Source organism: Zootoca vivipara, chromosome 2 (genome assembly GCF_963506605.1).
Source record: "Zootoca vivipara chromosome 2, rZooViv1.1, whole genome shotgun sequence".
Taxonomy (NCBI): Eukaryota; Metazoa; Chordata; class Lepidosauria; order Squamata; family Lacertidae; genus Zootoca; species Zootoca vivipara.
In genome coordinates, this window is record NC_083277.1 from 110,207,807 (window position 1) to 110,227,103 (window position 19,297).

At 46.3% G+C, this 19,297-nt stretch overlaps 1 protein-coding gene across 2 annotated transcripts in view; it reads right to left on the bottom strand.

Annotated features, from left to right (window-relative positions):
- Window positions 1-19,297, bottom strand: part of ASIC1 (acid sensing ion channel subunit 1) — a 177,541-nt gene that overhangs the window by 83,390 nt on the left and 74,854 nt on the right. The gene's annotated exons all lie outside the window — the stretch shown is intronic.

Consider the following 19,297-nt stretch of genomic DNA (forward strand, 5'->3'; position numbering starts at 1 on the left):
AGACTACCCATGTGTGTGTGTGGCATTATGCGCTGCTAGTGGAGGATTCAACCAGCTGTTGCACAGGACATTTTCTGCAAGCTTTCTCCCGAACAGGAGCATCCCTACTGAATAGGAGTGGGACATTTCACACTTTTATATTTTTGCAGGTGCGGTCCTAAGTTGTTTTAGACATCATGCAACACACATGCCAACATGTGCACCCTGCAGAAAGATACAGGCTTTAGGGAGCCAGAAGCAGCCACAGCTCCTTGTTAAATGGGTCCTTGCCTGCGTTAACTGTGTGATGTGTGAAACCAAGTGGCAATGCTGGCCTTTCAAAGGGTTTGCACTCTTATAAGGATATTGATATGCACTAAAGCAGGCATCCCCAAACTTCGGCCCTCCAGATGTTTTGGACTACAATTCCCATCATCCCTGACCACTGGTCCTCTTAACTAGGGATCATGGGAGTTGTAGGCGAAAACATCTGGAGGGCCGCAGTTTGGGGATGCCTGCACTAAAGCATGGTGTGTGTGTATATATATATATGTGTGGGGTTAATTAGCCTAGACTGTTTGGCTAAGTAAATTGTGTATCGGGGGAGGGGTTATTGTTTTTGTTTGTTATTATGGAAATGTATTTTTGTGTTTTTGTATTATAAACCACCCTGTGAGCTTTGAACGAAGGGAGGTATAGAAATTTAACAAACAAACAAACAAAAGCAAACAACTGATTCTGGCTGGCATTATCTCCTCCATGTCAGGCTCCCATCCCAGAATATGACAACAGAAGCACTTACTGAAGAGTGAAGAATGTGGGGAATGAGCAGCCAAATCTAACAAATGCGTATTCTTGCTAGTTAGCATGAGAAGGGGCTGATACCACAGAGCTGTATTGCTGATAGGCAGATACCCCAACCATAGAAATACAATTGGTAGAGAGGGCTCTGTGTGAGGTCATCCCCCCTCGTCTCCTGTTCATTGGGTGTCACACATAATGTACAATAAATAGAATAAAAGGCCAGGTAGTTGGGCTGTCTTTATTTGAACTGACAAGGTGTAATCTGCCAAAAGGTTGTATCTCTGGGTGGTGGCACTTTGCTAAGCACCCTAACCAAGGATCCATTCCCACATGGGCTGGTCTTCCTAAGGAAAACGCAGTCTTTCCTGAAACAGGGGGAAAGGTGACCCCAGAACTAATTTCAGCTTCTCCACTACAAGCTGGCAGAAGGCAATCTTGCCACCCACTTCAGCATGTGAAGATAATTTGCTGTTCTCAGGGGAGGAGCTGCAGAGTCCCCCAATAATGTCTCTCTGGACCCATGCATTTGGTAACACTTCTAAATGTGAATGGCATTGGCTTGGGAGTTTTGTACCTTGGAAAGGATCAACAGTTCACCCAAGCTGCCTCACCTACTTGCTCCTCTCTGCAGCCAGTCCTTTCAAAACCAGCTCTATGAGTCTCCATGACCTTTGGATTCCCACCCCCCACCCACCATGCATGGGCCATGCGACCTTTCCCAAAAGTCTGGTTTTTATGAATGCCCCAAGGTAGGAATTGACAGCTGGGAATAGGGAAAACTGCGCAACAGGCTTTGCAAACTCAGGCTGTGATCACAACACCAGCAACAAGGGCACGTTTGGAGCGGTGCCCCGCCAACGCCTGCATGAACTCTCTCGCACAGTGTGCTCTACTTGACTATTTTGCGGTGCCAAGGCTAACACTTCTCCACAGCAGTGTCTTATCAGTCTCTCTCTTTAGAGACTTCAGTGCTGCAAGCTTATCCACTGGCTGTTACTGAGCTTCTTCTGCAAAGCAGCGCCCACCTGCACTTGCTGTTAGGAGTGTGTGTGTGGGGGGGGGTGTTTGTTCTGTTTCCCCAACGTTTCCCTAACTGCTCATTTCCACACTATAGTTGAGCTTTCACATGATGCAAAAGCCACTCCCAGAAATATAGCAGAGTAAGGTAAAGGTAAAGGACCCCCGGATGGTTAAATCCAGTCAAGGTGACTATGGGGTTGCGGTGCTCATCTCGCTTTTAGGCCGTGGGAACTGGCATTTGTCCACAGGCAGTTTTCTGGGTCATGTGGCCAGTGTGACTAAACTGCTTCTGGCGCAACGGGACACCATGACGGAAGCCAGAGCACATGGAAACGCCATTTACCTTCCCGCCACAGCGGTCCCTATTTATCTACTTGCGCTGGTGTGCTTTCGAACTACTAGGTTGGCAGGAGCTGGGACAGGGTAACAGGAGCTCACCCTGTCGCGGGGATTTGAACCGCTAACTTTCCGATCGGCAAGCTGTTCAGGAAGTTTATTCGGCTTTATGCCCATCATAAAACACAACACAACAAAATAAATCAAATAAAACAGCGGACTCGTTCAAGCCACAAATAACAAAACACAATTCACAGCTCACACGGATGTGAGGGCGATCTGGCTGCGACATCTGTCACCCCATTGATCGCCAGGGTTGATTCGGCTGATCTGGCTGGCTAGGCGGGTGTCCCCTTCCTCCCTCACCGCTCCATGTGCGTCCCTCCCGAAGCTGCGCACTCGGTGGAAGAGGACGACCTTGCCAGATAGAAGGAGTGTACCGTTCTTCGGTCAAGGGTATACGATAGCTGCGCTCCCCTGCTAGAACCTCCAAACAAGCCCCAAAGGCTCGGTGGTTAAGACCACAGCGCCACCCGTGTCCCCTTATAGCAGAGTATAGCACAAGCACAGTGCTCATTTCTGTGTTACTTGCTTCCAGAAAAAAAGGAGCTTGCAAATAACACAGAAATGAGAGCTAAATGTGTGCTAGGTCCTCCTGTATTTTGGGGAAGTTTCTTTTATGTCAAGTATAATATGGAAATTAACAGCTTGGGGAAATGGAATAAACTGCTGTCTGCATGCAGCCTAGGGTTCTTGGTTGGCAGCTCTATCCTGTCTATGCCCCTGTGTGGGTTGTCACTCCCTCTAGTAACATTAGATTGCATCGGTCTTGCCTTCACTTCCTTGTTGCTCCAGGCCGTCAAAAATGTGTACATGTGTGAGTGTCCTGCACACACTCCAAATTGTAGCACCAAAAAGACGGCCTGTCATTCCTTTGTTTCACGGGACCAGGCTATGACTACTGAGGGCGATGCTTGAAGATGTTACTCTCCCAATGTTAGGGGAAAGGGGGAACAGTGGTGAGAAGCAAACCCTCAGCCTCTAGAGCAAAGTCTTCACGTTATCCTTGGGTGGGTGATGCCCTGGGAATCTTCCCCACCCCACGCCAGGATGTAATCCCCCCTTCTGCACCCAAACGCTGTTCATTCCTCCTTCTATTAGCATTCCCTGCTCAAAGCAAGCTCTGTGCAGGCTCTTTCTCCTCCTCCACAACCCCCTACCTGACTATCTCTCACAACACTGATGCTATTATCAAACAGAGCCAGGTGGCAGGTTTTATCTCCCATGCTGAGCAGCTCTGCCTGCAAGCTCTGCAAACGACTCTCCCTTCCCCCGAATGCCTCAAACACTTCCTAGGCGACACCAAGAAGCGCAAAATCCCATCTCCTTTGCCTTTCCTAGTCTGGATTATTATCATACTACATTAGACTATTAGTGCCCTGCCCAAATAGGGACACGGGTAGCGCTGTGGTCTACCTCTCTTTCAAATCAGAACCAGTGAAGGCGATGAAGATCCTGTGTGAGTGCCTGGAGGCGGCTGGAGGATGGATGGCGGTTAACGGATTGAGGTTGAATCCTGACAAGACAGAAGTACTGTCTGTAGGGGGCAGGAGGCAGGCAGGTGTGGAGGACTCCCTGGTCCTGAATGGGGTAACTGTGCCCCTGAAGGACCAGGTGTGCAGCCTAGGAGTCATTTTGGACTCACAGCTGTCCATGGAGGCGCAGGTTAATTCTGTGTCCAGGGCAGCTGTCTATCAGCTCCATCTGGTATACAGGCTGAGACCCTACCTGCCTGCAGACTGTCTCGCCAGAGTGGTGCATGCTCTGGTTATCTCCCGCTTGGATTACTGCAATGGGCTCTATGTGGGGCTACCTTTGAAGGTGACCCGGAAACTGCAACTAATCCAGAATGCGGCAGCTAGACTGGTGACTGGGAGCGGCCGCCGGGACAACGTAACACCGGTCCTGAGAGATCTACATTGGCTCCCAGTACGTTTCCGAGCACAATTCAAAATGTTGGTGTTGACCTTTAAAGCCCTAAATGGCCTCGGTCCAGTATACCTGAAGGACCGTCTCCACCCCCATCGTTCTGAGGTCCAGTACCGAGGCCTTCTGGCAGCACCTGCCCTGTGGAACGCCGTTCCATCAGATGTCAAGGAAATAAGCAGCTATCCTAATTTTAAAAGACACCGGATGGCAGCCCTGTTTAGGGAAGCTTTTAATATTTAATGCTGTATTGTTTTAACATTCGATTGTGAGCTGTCCAGAGTGGCTGGGGAGACTCAACCAGATGGGCGGGGTATAAATATTATTATTATTATTATTATTATTATTATTATTATTATTATTATTATTAACCACCGAGCCTCTTGGGCTTGCCGAATGGAAGGTCGGCAGTTTGAATCTGCGCGACGGAGGTGAGCTCCCATTGCTCTGTCCCAGCTCCTGCCAACCTAGCAGTTCAAAAGCACACCAGCGCAAGTAGATAAATAGGTACCGCTGCAGCAGGAAGGTAAACGGCATTTTCATGCGCTCTGGCACTTGTCACAGTGTCCCATTGCACCAGAAGCGGTTTAGACATGCTGGCCACATGACCCGGAAAAGCTGCCTGCAGACAAACGCCAGCTCTCTTGGCATAAAGTGAGATGAGCGCTGCAGCCCATAGTCACCTTTGACTGGACTTAACCATCCAGGGGTCCTTTACCTTTATACCTTGCCCTGCCCAAATCCTAATTCACACATTGTGGTCAACCTTGTCCTGACTGGTTTGGCTAACACTGTCCCCTGCCCCTCAACTTCCAGTGACTTCTCTGGCCACAGAAACCAATGCCAAGGTCTAATGCATTTACCAATGATGAAGACCATGCCTGCCATTTCCTGGCTCCTGCATGGGGGCTGCTATACAAGATGCATCAGCAGCAGCAACAGCAGCAGCAGCAGCAGCAACAGCAGCAGCTGTGTCACCATCATCACGACTGAGATTAAGAGCCATCCATCACCATGATGGGGCTGGCAGGTTGCGTGGCTCAGCTGCAGCTCTCTGTTTACAAGGCATTTCTCCCATCAACAGGGAGTTCCGTGCAAGTGAATGGCTGGCCTGTGTCACTGCAGCAGATACATCCACAGTCCAGCTGCCCCATCTTGTCAGTCTGAGCTACAATAATAAGCAAGAGGTTTCTCTGAAGGCTAGTAAACTCAGACCATCTAAGTGTCCCTATTTTCCAGGGACACTTTACGGATTTGATTTCTGATTTGATCATGGAATGTCCCCCTTTTCCTTATGACGTCCCTATTTCCATTGAATAAATATTGGAGGCAATGGAAGGAGACCAAGGAGCCAAGGAGATAAGGAACTATACAATCTATAGAAGACATCTGTACAGGGAAGTTTTAATTCTTAAAAAAAAATTAAATAAAACTGTTCGACAGCGGAACCGTCTCCCTTGGGAGGTGGTGGTCTCTCATTCCTTGGAGGTTTTTAAGCAGAGATTGGATGGCCATCTGCCATAGATACTTTGGTTGAGATTCCTGCATTGCAGGGGGTTGAACTAGATGACCCTTGGGGTCCCTTCCAACTCTACGATTCCATGGTAATGTTTTATTATGGTGTTGTGCTTTTTTTAAATATGTTGGAAGCCGCCTAGAGTGTTTGGGGCAACCCAGTCTGATGGTCGGGGTATATAAATAATAAAATTCTTCTTCTTCTTCTTCTGAAACAGGATGTAATGTCCCCATTTTCATTGGAGAAATGTTGGAAGGTATGGTAAACGGTGTCTTTTCCCTTCTTTTGCTCGGCCACCTGAGCTTGACAACGGCCTCAGCCACAACAGCTGCTGTTCCACTTCAGCACCCCACAGCAGCACTACTTATTTTTGCCTGTCAGGAACATTTCTTCATTGCAGACATGGCTGTGTCACCTCCTTGTTACTTCCATTTCCTCCTGATTCCCTACCACCTTGTGAGGGACCTTGCTTCATCACTGTCAGAGCTGCGAACACCGCTCTCTTTCACCCACCTGAACTCGCGTTGGCACTTAAGCCGTGTCACTTTGTGAGCCTCGTGTTACGCTACGAAGCCATCTGGGCATCTTGGACTCTTGCTGCCATGGCAACAGTGCCACCCCAGAATCCCCGTTCCTACAGGGGATCAAGGTTCACCAAAGCCTAGTTTGAAAGAAGAGGAGCAGTCTCCATATGGACACAGGGTCATAAGATGGAGACACATCTAGCCAAGTTTACCAAACACAAGAGAAGTCAGTATGACTCTTCTTCTTTTCTCTATTGCAGGGGTTCCCCAAACTAAGGCCCGGGGGCCGGATGCGGCCCAATCGCCTTCTAAATCCAGCCCGCAGACGGTCCGGGAATCAGCATGTTTTTACATGAGTAGAATGTGTCCTTTTATTTAAAATGCATCTCTGGGTTATTTGTGGGGCCTGCCTGCTGTTTATACATGAGTAGAATGTCCTTTTATTTAAAATGCATCTCTGGGTTATTTGTGGGGCATAGGAATTCATCCCCCCCCGAAAATATAGTCCAGCCCCCCCCACAAGGTCTGAGGGACAGTGGACCGGCCCCCTGCTGAAAAAGTTTGCTGACCCCTGCTCTAATGCTTAGGTCACGATGTACCAAATGTTGAAATGTTCTAATGAGGTGATTGTGAGAAACCGGAATAAAAGTAGATTTGTGTTTAAAACGTTCTGGTAACCAAAGGTCTATTCCCCCCCCCAAATATCTCAATTTAATCTGCCTAATTAGCTGAAATCAATCAATCCTTATTTGGAATGCAGAATATTTTGGTGTAGGGACAAAGCCCAAACCTAAATCCAATACTCGGAGTTCATCTGATTTAAGTGTTCTGTTAGATAAATTGACCACTAAAGTAGAACTGTGAGTATCTGATACTACCTCCTCCGGTATGGGCGCCTGGTGAGCTGTTTGGAAAAAGAATGGTAAGTGTGACTGGATCTGAGCCTAAGATCTCTATCATCATCTGATCCACTAATACTAGACGGACTAGAATTTTCATAATCTCATCTGTAGGAGTGGTAGAGTATTCAACTAGATAATGTGAAAAGAGTTCTGCTTATATGATGTATAAAGAATTTACAGTAAATACGTAGTTAAACCCAGCCAGTTATGTTGTGGGTATATTTGTTAGTTGAATTTACATAACTATGGGTTTGAGAGCTGGACCATAAAGAAGGCTGATCGCCGAAGAATTGATGCTTTTGAATTATGGTGCTGGAGGAGACTCTTGAGAGTCCCATGGACTGCAAGAAGATCAAACCTATCCATTCTGAAGGAAATCAGCCCTGAGTGCTCACTGGAAGGACAGATCATGAAGCTGAGGCTCCAGTACTTTGGCCACCTCATGAGAGGAAAAGACTCCCTGGAAAAGACCCTGATGTTGGGAAAGATTGAGGGCACTAGGAGAAGGGGACGACAGAGGACGAGATGGTTGGACAGTGTTCTCGAAGCTACGGACATGAATTTGACCAAACTGCGGGAGGCAGTGGAAGACAGGAGTGCCTGGCGTGCTCTGGTCCATGGGGTCACGAAGAGTCGGACACGACTAAACGACTAAACAACCAACAACAAAATGGGTTTGATAGCGTTGTGTAATGGTCACAAAGAACATCATTTATAATTCTCTTAAGATGTCAAACACTGTAAAAAGGCTCTGAAGTTGGAATATTAGGTGAAATCTGTAATTTATTCTTAAAATCAACCAGCTCACCAAAGGAGCTCCCAGAGAGCTACAATTCCCAGAGCGGTTTAGCAATCAAATCCCCAGCAGCTTAGAGAACTGTAGCTCTGGGAAGGGAACTGGAATATCCTAATTTCAGCACTCTTAATGGACTGCAGCTTCCACAATACACTACTGAGACATCACACTGGTTTTTGATGTATGTGGCCAAAGTATACTTTAATTTTCAAGAAAGGCTTTGGAGAAAAGCCACCCAAAAGGGCTTCCAGTGAGCGGGAAAGCTGGGAGAAGCTCTCAGCGCTAAAGCAATATGTAGTCCCATGCAACAAAGGCAGTGAGCCCCTTGATGCATACTCACAACATCAAAGTTTATTTGTTGTTGCAACCATCCTGGCCGTTTCAAACAAAAAGGAAATAAAAGTATTCAATGCCTGCACACAGATAACCAATTGATACATATACTGTACCTTGAAATACAGACCTAAACAAATAATCATAACAGATGGTAAGTACTCCCTTATTGGAGGGGCGAAATAGCATGTTGTGAAGGAAAGGCCTGATCTCATTCCCTACCTGCTCCGCTTTAAAAAAAGTGTATATGTGCTCAAGCACCAACGGGAGCGGGAGGGATGCACATCATAGAAACCAATTAAAGGATAAGAGAACAGGTAAAAGCAGGGCGGGTTTGATTTAAATCAAATCGATTTAAATCACGATTTAAATCACTAGTCAGTAAGACTTGATTGAAATCACTAGTCAATAAGACTTGATTTAAATCATTTTATTTTTTTTACAGAAAGATTCATTCTTGCTGGTATAATCTTAATATTTACAACCAGAGGAAGCTTTCATTTTTGGAATAATAAATTTTCAGAGTACTTTTTACAGTTACCAGTATATCAAAAATTACTGATTTGGTTATACTATTAGAAATACAGAGACAGATAATTATAAAATTACTGTGAAGTTTAATAAGTTAACTGTTTATATCTGGACAACTTTTCTGCTGTACTTTATTGGAAGGAGAAAAGTAATAATTTCCTTAATAACAATTTAAACAATTTATTTAACTGAAACAATAACATTACAGCGGTACCTCTTGCTGTGAACGGGATCCGTTCCGGCGGCCCGTTTGCAACGTGAGAAGGCCGCAACATGAAGCGCCGCATCTGTGCACACGGGTGACGCAATGTGGCACTTCTGCGCATGCGCGCAGGTTATGGGCACGCCGAACCTGGAAGCAACCCGTTCCGGGACTTCCAGGTTCGGCGCATCCGTAACCTGAAAAGCAGCGGACGTATCATGAGGTATGACTGTATAGCATATGTATCCATGTTTGTTAACTGATGTGGTTAAATGTTTTTTTTTATAAAAACAAACAAACCTTAGACTGAGTTTTAGCACACATGAAAAACTTAAAACAAATTCTTATTTCCTGATGAATAGCCTTTGGACTATAATGTACTGTAACTTAAATAGAAAAACTATCTTTAGAAAGATTTTTCCTTCAAAAGCATTTTATTTTAAAAATCCGATTTAAATAATTTTTAAAAAAATCATATATATATATATCAGGGTAAAAGACTCCCAAATAATGAGGCATTGTTGCAGGGCAAGGGGAAATCTTGCTGCTGCTTGCTAGATATCAACTGAATGCTGCAACTGATAGGGGGGGGGGGGAAATCAACTCGTTCTGGACTGTGAGCACAAGCCTAACACCAGCCTACCTTTGAACTGGCAAGGTTCAACTTAAAAGGTGACAACCACACATTGCTTCTGGCACCAGAGTATATATGGATTCAAATCCAATGGCCACTCATTGGCAGAAGCCTTTGATGGTAACTCTTCATTTGCGAGAGCTTCTCCCTTTTAATCTTTGCGCCTGGCTAAGCTAAAGTGGTCCCTTCCATCGCAAATGTCTGAATGTCCATTTGCCTAATGAAAGACTCACAGAATCCAGAAACCTGCCTTTGACATTTCAGGCAGAGCAAACGGCTCGTTTTGTTCACAGCGGCCGGGATGCAAGTATCTTATACGAAGGAGGGTAGCCTCTGCCCTATATATCTGAAATGTGCATTCTTAATTGACCTCAGGAAACCCAGCAGAGAATGATGGGGATTGGCTGAAGCCATATTGAGGCAATGATGTCACAAATACTTATCTATTTATTTCTGGGATACATCATTTGGGGCGGCCACACAGACTGGCGAAAAAGTGATATTCTGATGACATGTTTTTGTCTTTTGTCTGCTTTTCTTTGACTATCCATATTGTGCTCTGGATTGACACAACTCTGCTTCTGACCTGGACTTTTCAAACTCTTGAAACTATAAACATGTAACTCTCCTGAAGTGCTAACTGAGTTCTTTTGCCTTGGCTGAGCATCTTCCGCCGATGGCTAAATCTAAGTTTGGCATTCAGTTAACACACATTTGTGTTCTTTTATTTCCAGTCCCTGGTTTCTTCCCGCTATTTAGTTTCTTAATAAATACAAAGTGATCAAGAATCTATTGTTTTGCCTTGGTGATTCTAAAACTTCACCCTATGCAGCTTTTAAGCCTTAAAATACCATGTTTGTTTGGGTTTTTTTATTTAAAAAATGGTCGTAGTAAACTATTGATGGGTAAATCACCTGAATACATCCCATAAATAATATGGAGAAAATGGATTATTTAGGAGGACATTCAGCAAAAACAGTCTGATCTCTGGATTGAATTTGAAGCACTTACAACCAACCAGCCAACAAAAAAATAAAATAAAAAACCTTCACAGATACATTAGAACCAAGGGGGGAAGATACATTAAAAACCTAAAGATATACAATGATGGTGCCAGGCGAGTCTCCCTAGGGAGAGCATTCCACAAATGGGGAGCCACCGCAGAAAAGGCCCATTCTCTTGTTTCTGACCTCCCTTGGAGGGTCTCGGGTGATGATGGCAGGGTCCAGTTTGGTTCATATGGGGAGAGGCAGTTGTTGAGGTCTTGTGGCCCTGACTTGCACTTTAGGGCCTAGGGGCTTTAGGACTCACTGAAGCACCCTGCCCAGAGCCCTTACCATTACCACCACTGCCCATTTCCCCCGAACCCATCAAGAGATGGGGGAATGGACTGGCAAGGAGGGTTGGTGGTGGTGCTGGGCTCCTGGCAAAGATACTACAATAGTGTCTCGCTGAGGCCCTGATTGCTGCCAGGACAATGTGCAGCAGCATCTAAGGTCAACAGGAACCATAGGAAATGCAGTTTCCCCATGATTCCCAGTCTTCCTGCATGTTGCCCTGAACATGTGTTGCAATGAACAGGGAAGCAGGAGGCTACAAAAACTAGAAACATAGCAATGTCCGGGGCTTGGAGGATGAAATGACCCACGTGAAATTCCACCTCACCCTCCCTAATGGTAGGGCTGGTCTAGCATATGCCCTGAACTCGGGGGAAACCCCTGCAAATAGCTCCATAAAGCATCTGTGACAGATAGCTCTCAGCCTTTCAAAGGAAACTAAGAATGGAGATTCTTGAGTTTCCTCACCAAGCTTCTTCCAGTGATGAAGTGACAGGAAGTTAAGGAATGTTGCTTAACATTGGCCTACATCTATCTTCTTATAACTGAAACCCTGCTACTTGTGCTGTCTCCACTGGGGATAGGACAATTGCCTTCTCTCTCCCTCCCTCTTTTTTTTGCAGCCTTTTAAATATTCTAAAACAGTCGATGTGCTCTCCCTTAAATCTGCTTTTCTCCTATATTAAAACACATTACATTCTTTAAGCTGCCGGCTAGAACTTTCATCATTCTCACGGCTCTCCCTGGAGCTGTTCCCAATTTGTCAACATCCTTGTTGAAAGCAGTAGCAAAACACCCTTGGAACTATACTAAAATTGTTGACCCGCACCAAATCTACGCAGCAGGAGGTCCCAGAGTCTGTGTTACTGCCCCAGCAACATTTTCTTTGACCTATTTTGAACACTGTTCTTCAACTTATGGGTTGGGACCCATTGCCAGGTTGCGGCCTGATCTAAGGTGGATTGCAACAGCAGCACTATCACCATACAGATACATACCCTCCAACATTTCTCCAAAGAAAATAGGGATGTCCTAGTCAATAATAATAATAATAATAATAATAATAATAATAATACCTGGCTATCTGACTGGGTTGCCCCAACCATGCTGGGTGGCTTCCAACAATCCTTGGTACTTGGATGTTTTGGCTCCCGAACGCTGCAAACCCGGAAGTGAGTGTTCTGGTTTGCAAATGTTCTTTGGAACCCGAATGTCTGGTGTAGCTTCCACGGCTTCCGATTGGCGGCAGGAGCTTCCTGCAGCCAATCGGAAGCCATGCCTTGGTTTCTGAACGTTTCGGAAGTCGAACAGACTTCTGGAACGGCTTCTGTTCGGCTTCCTAGGTACGACTGTATATAAAAACATAATAAAGCATTAAACATTTAAAAACTTCCTGGTATAGGGCTGCCTTCAGATGTTTTTCTAAAGGCTGTATAGTTACTTAGCTCCTTGCCTCAGGGGCCCCATACCTTCATACCCTCCAACATTTCTCTGATGAAAAAAGGGACGTCCGAAGGAAAAGCGGGACATTCCAGGATCAAATCAGAAACCAGGATGGCCTCTGAAAATCTGGGACTGTCCCTGGGAAATAGGAATACTTGGGAGGGTCTGCAAATACATTGTATAAAATAAAACAGAATGAAACGGTGTGTCCTCACAGGCCCAGGATCAGAAAAGGTTGAAGATGACTGATTTAGAACATGCTGCCTTTGGAGTGAGAGACCTACATGGCCTTCATTCAGAGAGCAGGGAAATGCTATGGCCAATCGCTTCCCATTAGTGCCAAGCCAACTGCGTAAGCAAAGGCCAGGCTGAGCCAGCCCTGCAGCATGGCAGCAGCATTGAGGAAAATATGGCTGGAGCAGCTGAACATGGGAGGCTGAACGTAAATAGGGATTTCACCCAGCCCCACCCTGGAGCAACATCTGGATACACGATTGTTCCAGAAATTGTGATGACATTGGCATTTCAAAGGCTCTCGTTGCTGGCCGCTCGCACTCCGAGAGCAATAAAGCGGAGACGTGAGTCTATTAAAAGCTGGGTAAATTAAACTTCAAGCAAAAGGCCTCCCGACTATTAATTTCCCCGCTTCCCATCTGAGCAATCCTGTTTGTTCCCAAATGCAATCTTAGGAGAATGGGGGTGGAGAGGGGAAGAAACAGAGAGTGTGTCTCTGTGTGTGATATAAGAAACTCCATTTCCTGTGTACGGGTTCTGAGCAAGAGGGAAAAGCACCTTCTTCTGTGTGTCCCTGTTTGGTCCACAGCCACAGCCTCGGATGGGAGATAACACACATGGGAAGAAGATTAAGAAGGAACCAATTGAGTAGCTTTATATTCGGCCTTATCAGCTCGAGGGATGGAGAGGCTGAAGGGAAAAAAGAGGGGGAGAGAGGGGGGAATAAAAGAACGTGTTTGTGTATGAAGGGAGAGAGAGAGAGAGAGAGAGAGAGAGAGAGAGAGAGAGAGAGAGAAGAGAGAGAGAGAAACTGACAGTACAGCAGAGGATTCAGACAGGCTTTCCTTTGCAAGGTGAATTTTGGCAGTGACATTTTCACTCCCAAAAGGCCCCTCTTGTGGATATCCTGGTCTTGTGGACAGTTCTGCGCCAAGGCGTGAAAGGCAAAGTTTGTCAGGCTTGGTTCTGTGCCCTCCTTGATGCCCGAGGACCGGTTTTAAGGCGAGAGGGACCTCTCACTGTGGTGGCAGGGGTGATAGCGGGGAAATGGGCATGTTACCCTGAAGGGCACAGTGGGCAGGTGCAGAAGAAAGAGGACAGATAATACTCAGGCTACCTTAAACAGTCGCACAGAAGAGGGAATTTCAGCAGACGCAGCTTCTCACAGCACAGGGCTGCAAGAGGCGGAAAATGTGTGCCCATTGAAATATCCATTTCCACCCTGCTAGAGTCAGGCGCCAAACTAGATGTGCCTTGGGTACATCTTCTGTGTTTGGCGTGTGTGCCTGTTGTTTACATGAAACAAAACATGCCATATCAATCTCATTGGGGAGGAGAAGGTTTATTGGGTTGCTTCTGCTTTTATTTTTATTAAGTGTTTTGAGTTTTTATATTATGATTTTATGTTGCAACCGCCCTGAGACCTGCGGGTTTAGGGTGGTCTGCAAATTTAATAATAAATAAAATGAATAAGTGAATAATTGCAATCTGCCGCTTTAAACAGCTCCCCCAAGCTCTGATGTCCCCCCAGCTCCATTTTGCCTCTCAGCAGCCACCTCCCATTGGCCATTATCCTGCCCCCAGCCCTGCTACAAGGATACTTCTTTGTGACATACCACCATTCCAAGGGTGTGTGTGATGCTGGTTAACTTTCATTATTTAAATTTTTATATTAGTTTAACTTTTGCCTCCACTGCAGTGGTGGTAGTAACAAATGATGCAAAATAATAATAAATCACACTTTTTTTGGTCAACCCCCCCACTAAAATCTCCCTCTTGACTTTTGTGCAAATTTTGCTCCTCAGCGATAATTTCTGGAATGACTCACAAATTTGTCACCTGGCAAAACTGGGAGGGCATTCTTCTTTTGGCCCTAGTAACCAATAAGGATGAGAAACTAAACCTATAATGGTAAAAGGACAGAAACTTCGGGGAAGAATTGTAGCCCCTGCGTCAATCTCTAGGCATCTCTGGGTAGGGCTGGGAATATTTCCCCGTCTGAATTGCTGGAACATTGCTGCCAGTCTAGGTAGACAAGACTGAGCTAGATGGACCTCAGTATAAGGCAGTTTGCCCATGTTAGCGTGTTCTTTATTGTAAGTCACAAGACCATAAGAAAGGAATTCAAGGAAGGGAGAAGTCCCCATTATCCAATCCAGAAATATTTTGGAACTGGGTAGTAAAAAGTCAATCCGAACGTGGCCTTGATGAGGGACCCCAGCAGCCATGGACCTGAGTAGAGACCTGGAGCCATGGTGCACGGACCTCACAGCTGTCCTGGTGCATAGGTATGACTTCATCAGTGGCGTAGCATGGGTTGCCAGTACCCGGGCTGCATGGAAGGGAGGGGTAGGAGGGAGGGAAATAAGACGGGAGTTCACTTGTGCATTCAACTGCCTAATGGCTCTGTGTCATCCAGGAGATCACAGCCACAGAGATAAGAAAAGAAGAACCATTCCATTGTCTGGACAACTCACTTCCTAATTCTCATGGAGAAGCTGTTTTCAATGGAGCCCAGCGATAGAAGCACGCAGCTGAATTGAGGCAGTACCATTGAAATTTTGCACCCCCTAACAATTTCCCACCCAGGGCAACTGCCCCTCTTCTCCCCCCCCCACGCTACGCCACTGGATCTCTCTGCGGCCTTTATTGCCGCCTCCAATAAATAATCTGCTTCTGCACCATTATGTAAGAAGTGATTTCGTGTGCGGTTGTACCAGAACAAATATGTATGTGTTTATAACGTAGTGGTGAGGGTGGCGGGAGTAAGGAGTTGCATTTCTCGAGTGGGTGGTGCAGCATTTGGGTGAGAAATCTGGCTTCATTTCAAGAGCAGCCACTCACTGTTTGAAGGATCTGGGGCAGAATTTCAGATGCTCAGACAGAGAAAAAGCTGTTGCCTGTGCCAGCTTGGAGGACTGCCCATGTTCAGGGCACAGGAAACATTATTGCAGTGGAAGTCAAAGTGGCTTCCAGCTCTAAGACCTTGTTCCCCCAACTTCTGGAACCCACTCTTTTCTGGTTTAAGGTTTGAGGCAAGCTTTACTCTTACACCCCCCAAAAGGTTTGTACCGGTATTTAGAACTTATAAGAGAAGGGGTCTCTGTCTTCCCTTGGTTTGTGGGAAGCAGAGGAGTTTGGTATGGTCTGTGTTTGAAACGATAGGCAAGCGACAGAAATATACAGAAATGTGTACAAATTGCAAATATAGGGCAAAGTATGCACAGAAATGCAAGCGTAAAGGACTTAAAACAACATCCAAAATTGCACTTAGTTATTGCTTGCAAAAAAAGAATATGTGAATAAGGCAAAAACTGCATACAGGTACAGATATTATTTATACCCCACCCATCTGGCTGGGTTTCCCCAGCCACTCTGGGCGGCTCCCAACCAAATATTAAAAACAATACAGCATCAAACATTAAAAACTTCCATAAACAGTTGTCTTTTAATAGTAAAATAGTTACTTATTGCTTTGACATTTGCTGGGAGGGTGTTCCACAGGGCGGGTGCCACTACCGAGAAGGCCCTCTGTCTGGTTCCCTGTAACCTCACTTCCCGCAATGAGGGAACCGCCAGAAGGCCCTCGGCACTGGACCTCAGTGTCTGGGCTGAACGATGGGGTGGAGATATTCAGGCTCCCAGTGTTTCTGAGCACAATTCAAAGTGTTGGTGCTGACCTTTAAAGCCCTAAATGGCCTCGGTCCTGTGTACCTGAAGGAGCGTCTCCACCCCCATCGTTCAGCCGGGACACTGAGGTCCAGCTCCGAGGGCCTTCTGGCGGTTCCTTCACTGTGAGAAATGAAGTTACAGGGAACCAGGCAGAGGGCCTTCTCGGCAGTGGCGCCCACCCTGTGGAACGCCCTCCCATCAGATGTCAAGGAGATACAAAACTATTAGAAGACATCCAAAGGCAGCCCTGAATTTGAAAGGTTGTACAATGGTACCTCGGTTCTCAGACATAATCCGTTCCGGAAAACTTCCACAACATTCGAAAACTGAGACACAAAGGGCTGGCTGCAAGTTCAGTTGGAAAATGGAAAAACATGCAGCGGAAGCCGTCCGACTTCTGAGGCGCATTCGAAAATGGAAGCAATTGCTTCTGGGTTTTTGGCAGTCGAAAACTGAAACGTTCGGCTTCCAAGATGCTTGAAAACCAAGGTACCACTGTAATGTTTGATGTTTTACAGCCAGATGGGTGGTGAAATAAATAAATAAATAAATAAATAATAATGCACAATACAGAGAAGGAGGCTTCTGAGATATATAGTATGTGTGTGTGTGTGCGCGCGCACTTATTTCATTATTTCTAGTGGCGCACACAGACATAAACCACTGACACACAGACACGCACAGTTTGGGAATTACTGTTCCAGGAAGCAAAAGTGATGTCTTGTTGATAGAGCTCTGCGCTGTGAATCATGGCTCTATTCCTGACTGTGTCCTTACAAGGGGAAAGTGACCCTGCTGCGGCAGCACCCAAAGGCAGCCTGTTTTGGGGGCGTAGCCAGTCTCCAGTTGGGAGCAAAGAACTGTCAGACAGAAGACACTATTGATGAGCCAAGTGTTGTTATTAAACCTTCCCTGATTAATGACTCATTACGGGTAACGAAGCTCAGCGAGGAGCCGAGAATACCCAGCTGGGCCAGGAAATTCTCCATAACTCTGCTCCCGTGCTGTGGGACTGGGTGATCCCAGAGGAGACCTCTGCAGCTGGCAGCTTTCGCATTTGGCAGGGAGATCACTCGATCTGGAATCCCAGGACGCCATGGTGTGTCAATTCATGCTGTTCCTTGTGTGTGTGTGTGGGGGGGGGGGGGAGCCAGGCTAGATGCTGCTGCCCACACAGTAGGATGTATAGGGGAGGCTCCAAATCCCTTCATTTGCAGTAATTTAATGTTACAGTGTGTGTGGAATACAGCCAAGCCTTGCAGCTTGTGTTCAGTCTGTGTCCAAGTTCATGTTCTTAAGAACACCAGAAGGGCTCTGCTGGATCAGGCCAATGGCCCATCGAGTCCAGCTTCCCATTGTCACAGTGGCCAACCAGTTGCCTGGGGGAAACTGGTAAACAGGGCACGAGTTCAACAGTAGTTCCCGGATTCAGAGGTGAAGCAAGGTGGGTGCAGTGGGTGCAGGCCACCCTGGGTGTCATCACCGAGCAGGGTGACATTTGGCGTGCCACCTGTGACTCCCGCCTACCCCAAGCCTTCAGGGGAAAGGGGTTAGTTGCACTGCTTTTTGCCGCTTTGTTTCGACAGCCTCACGCTACCGGGCTGCTGGAGGAGGCAGGCAGGCAGGCAGGCAGGCAGGGAGAGGACGGGAAGGAGACAGGTGAGCAAACAAGCGGAGGGAAGGAGAGAAGCAGAAGCTCTCTCAACTCAGGACCCAAACCCTGCAACCCCCCCAAAAGCTCAACAACTTTGGTCAATCCTTCCCTAAAAAACAGCCAGTTTTTTTTATACTGTGATGCTGTGAGTATATCACAGTCTCTTGGGAGTCCAACTAGATTTCAATGTTTGTGAGGGGTGGCAATAAATGCACCGGGTACCACCTGACCTTGCTACGCCACTGCCCAGATTTACAGAAGCCATCCCAGCTTCTGATTTGATAACAGAATGTCCTTAGCTTTTCCTTAGGATGTCCCTGTTTTCAACGGAGAAATTTTGGATGGCCTAGAGCAATGGTTCCCAACCTTTTTTTGGCCATGCCCCACCTAAGCATCTCTAAAATCCTCATCCCCCCTCCTTCTGTGGAGGAAGCCTAAAAGGCCATTAACTGTTAGTAACTCATTGCCCCCCTTAAAAATCAAATTGCCTCCCTGTGGGGTGTGTGCCCCACGTTAGATGGGCGGGGAATAATAATAATAATAATAATAATAATAATAATAATAATAATGGAATAGGACATCCTTATTTTCATCAGAGACATGTTGGAGGGTTTGCATTTCTGCCTCTATGGTCAGAGGCAGAGCATAAAAACTATTATGGCTCGTGGCCGTTGATGGCCTGAATTTGCCCAGTCCTCTTTTACAGCCATCCAAGTTCCATAGTTTTAATATTCACTGTATGAATAAGCACTATCCTCTATTTGTCCGGCGTTCAGCTTCCTTGGGTATGCACTAGTTCTTGTCTTACGAGAGAGAGAGGGAGGGAGAGAAAACTTTTCCCTGTCCAACTTACCCATGCAATGCATAATTTTATCAGCTTCTATCAAGTTACCTCTTAGATGCTTTTTCCTCTAGGCTAAAAAGTCCCAAACGCAGCTTGTGGTGCACGATCAGAAGCAGAGGTGAAAGTGTGAAGCGGTATTATACTGCATTAGTCCATTAAGCCTAATAGTATCTACTTTGCTTGGCCGCAAAGTCTCTCTAGGATCTGAAGCAGAAGATCTTTCCCAGATCCGTTACTTGAGAACCCTTTTAACAGGAGCTGTGAGCGACCTAATGTGGGACCTTTCCTGCAAAGCACCTGCTCCCTCATTGAACTGTGACCTTTCTTACAGATGGGGAGAGCTACAGCAGGAAAGGCGGAATGTCCCCATTCCCTCTAACCCCTTTAACGCATGATAAACTTCAGTTTTTCTCTCTCCTGAAGTTATCCAACTGTAGCTGCTGTTGACCCCAAATATCACTAGCTTCATCCTGGGGTGATATTTTGGGTGGTTGCTTTCCCCCACTTTTAACGTCTAATGTGCAATTATATATTATTGGAAGAATAAACC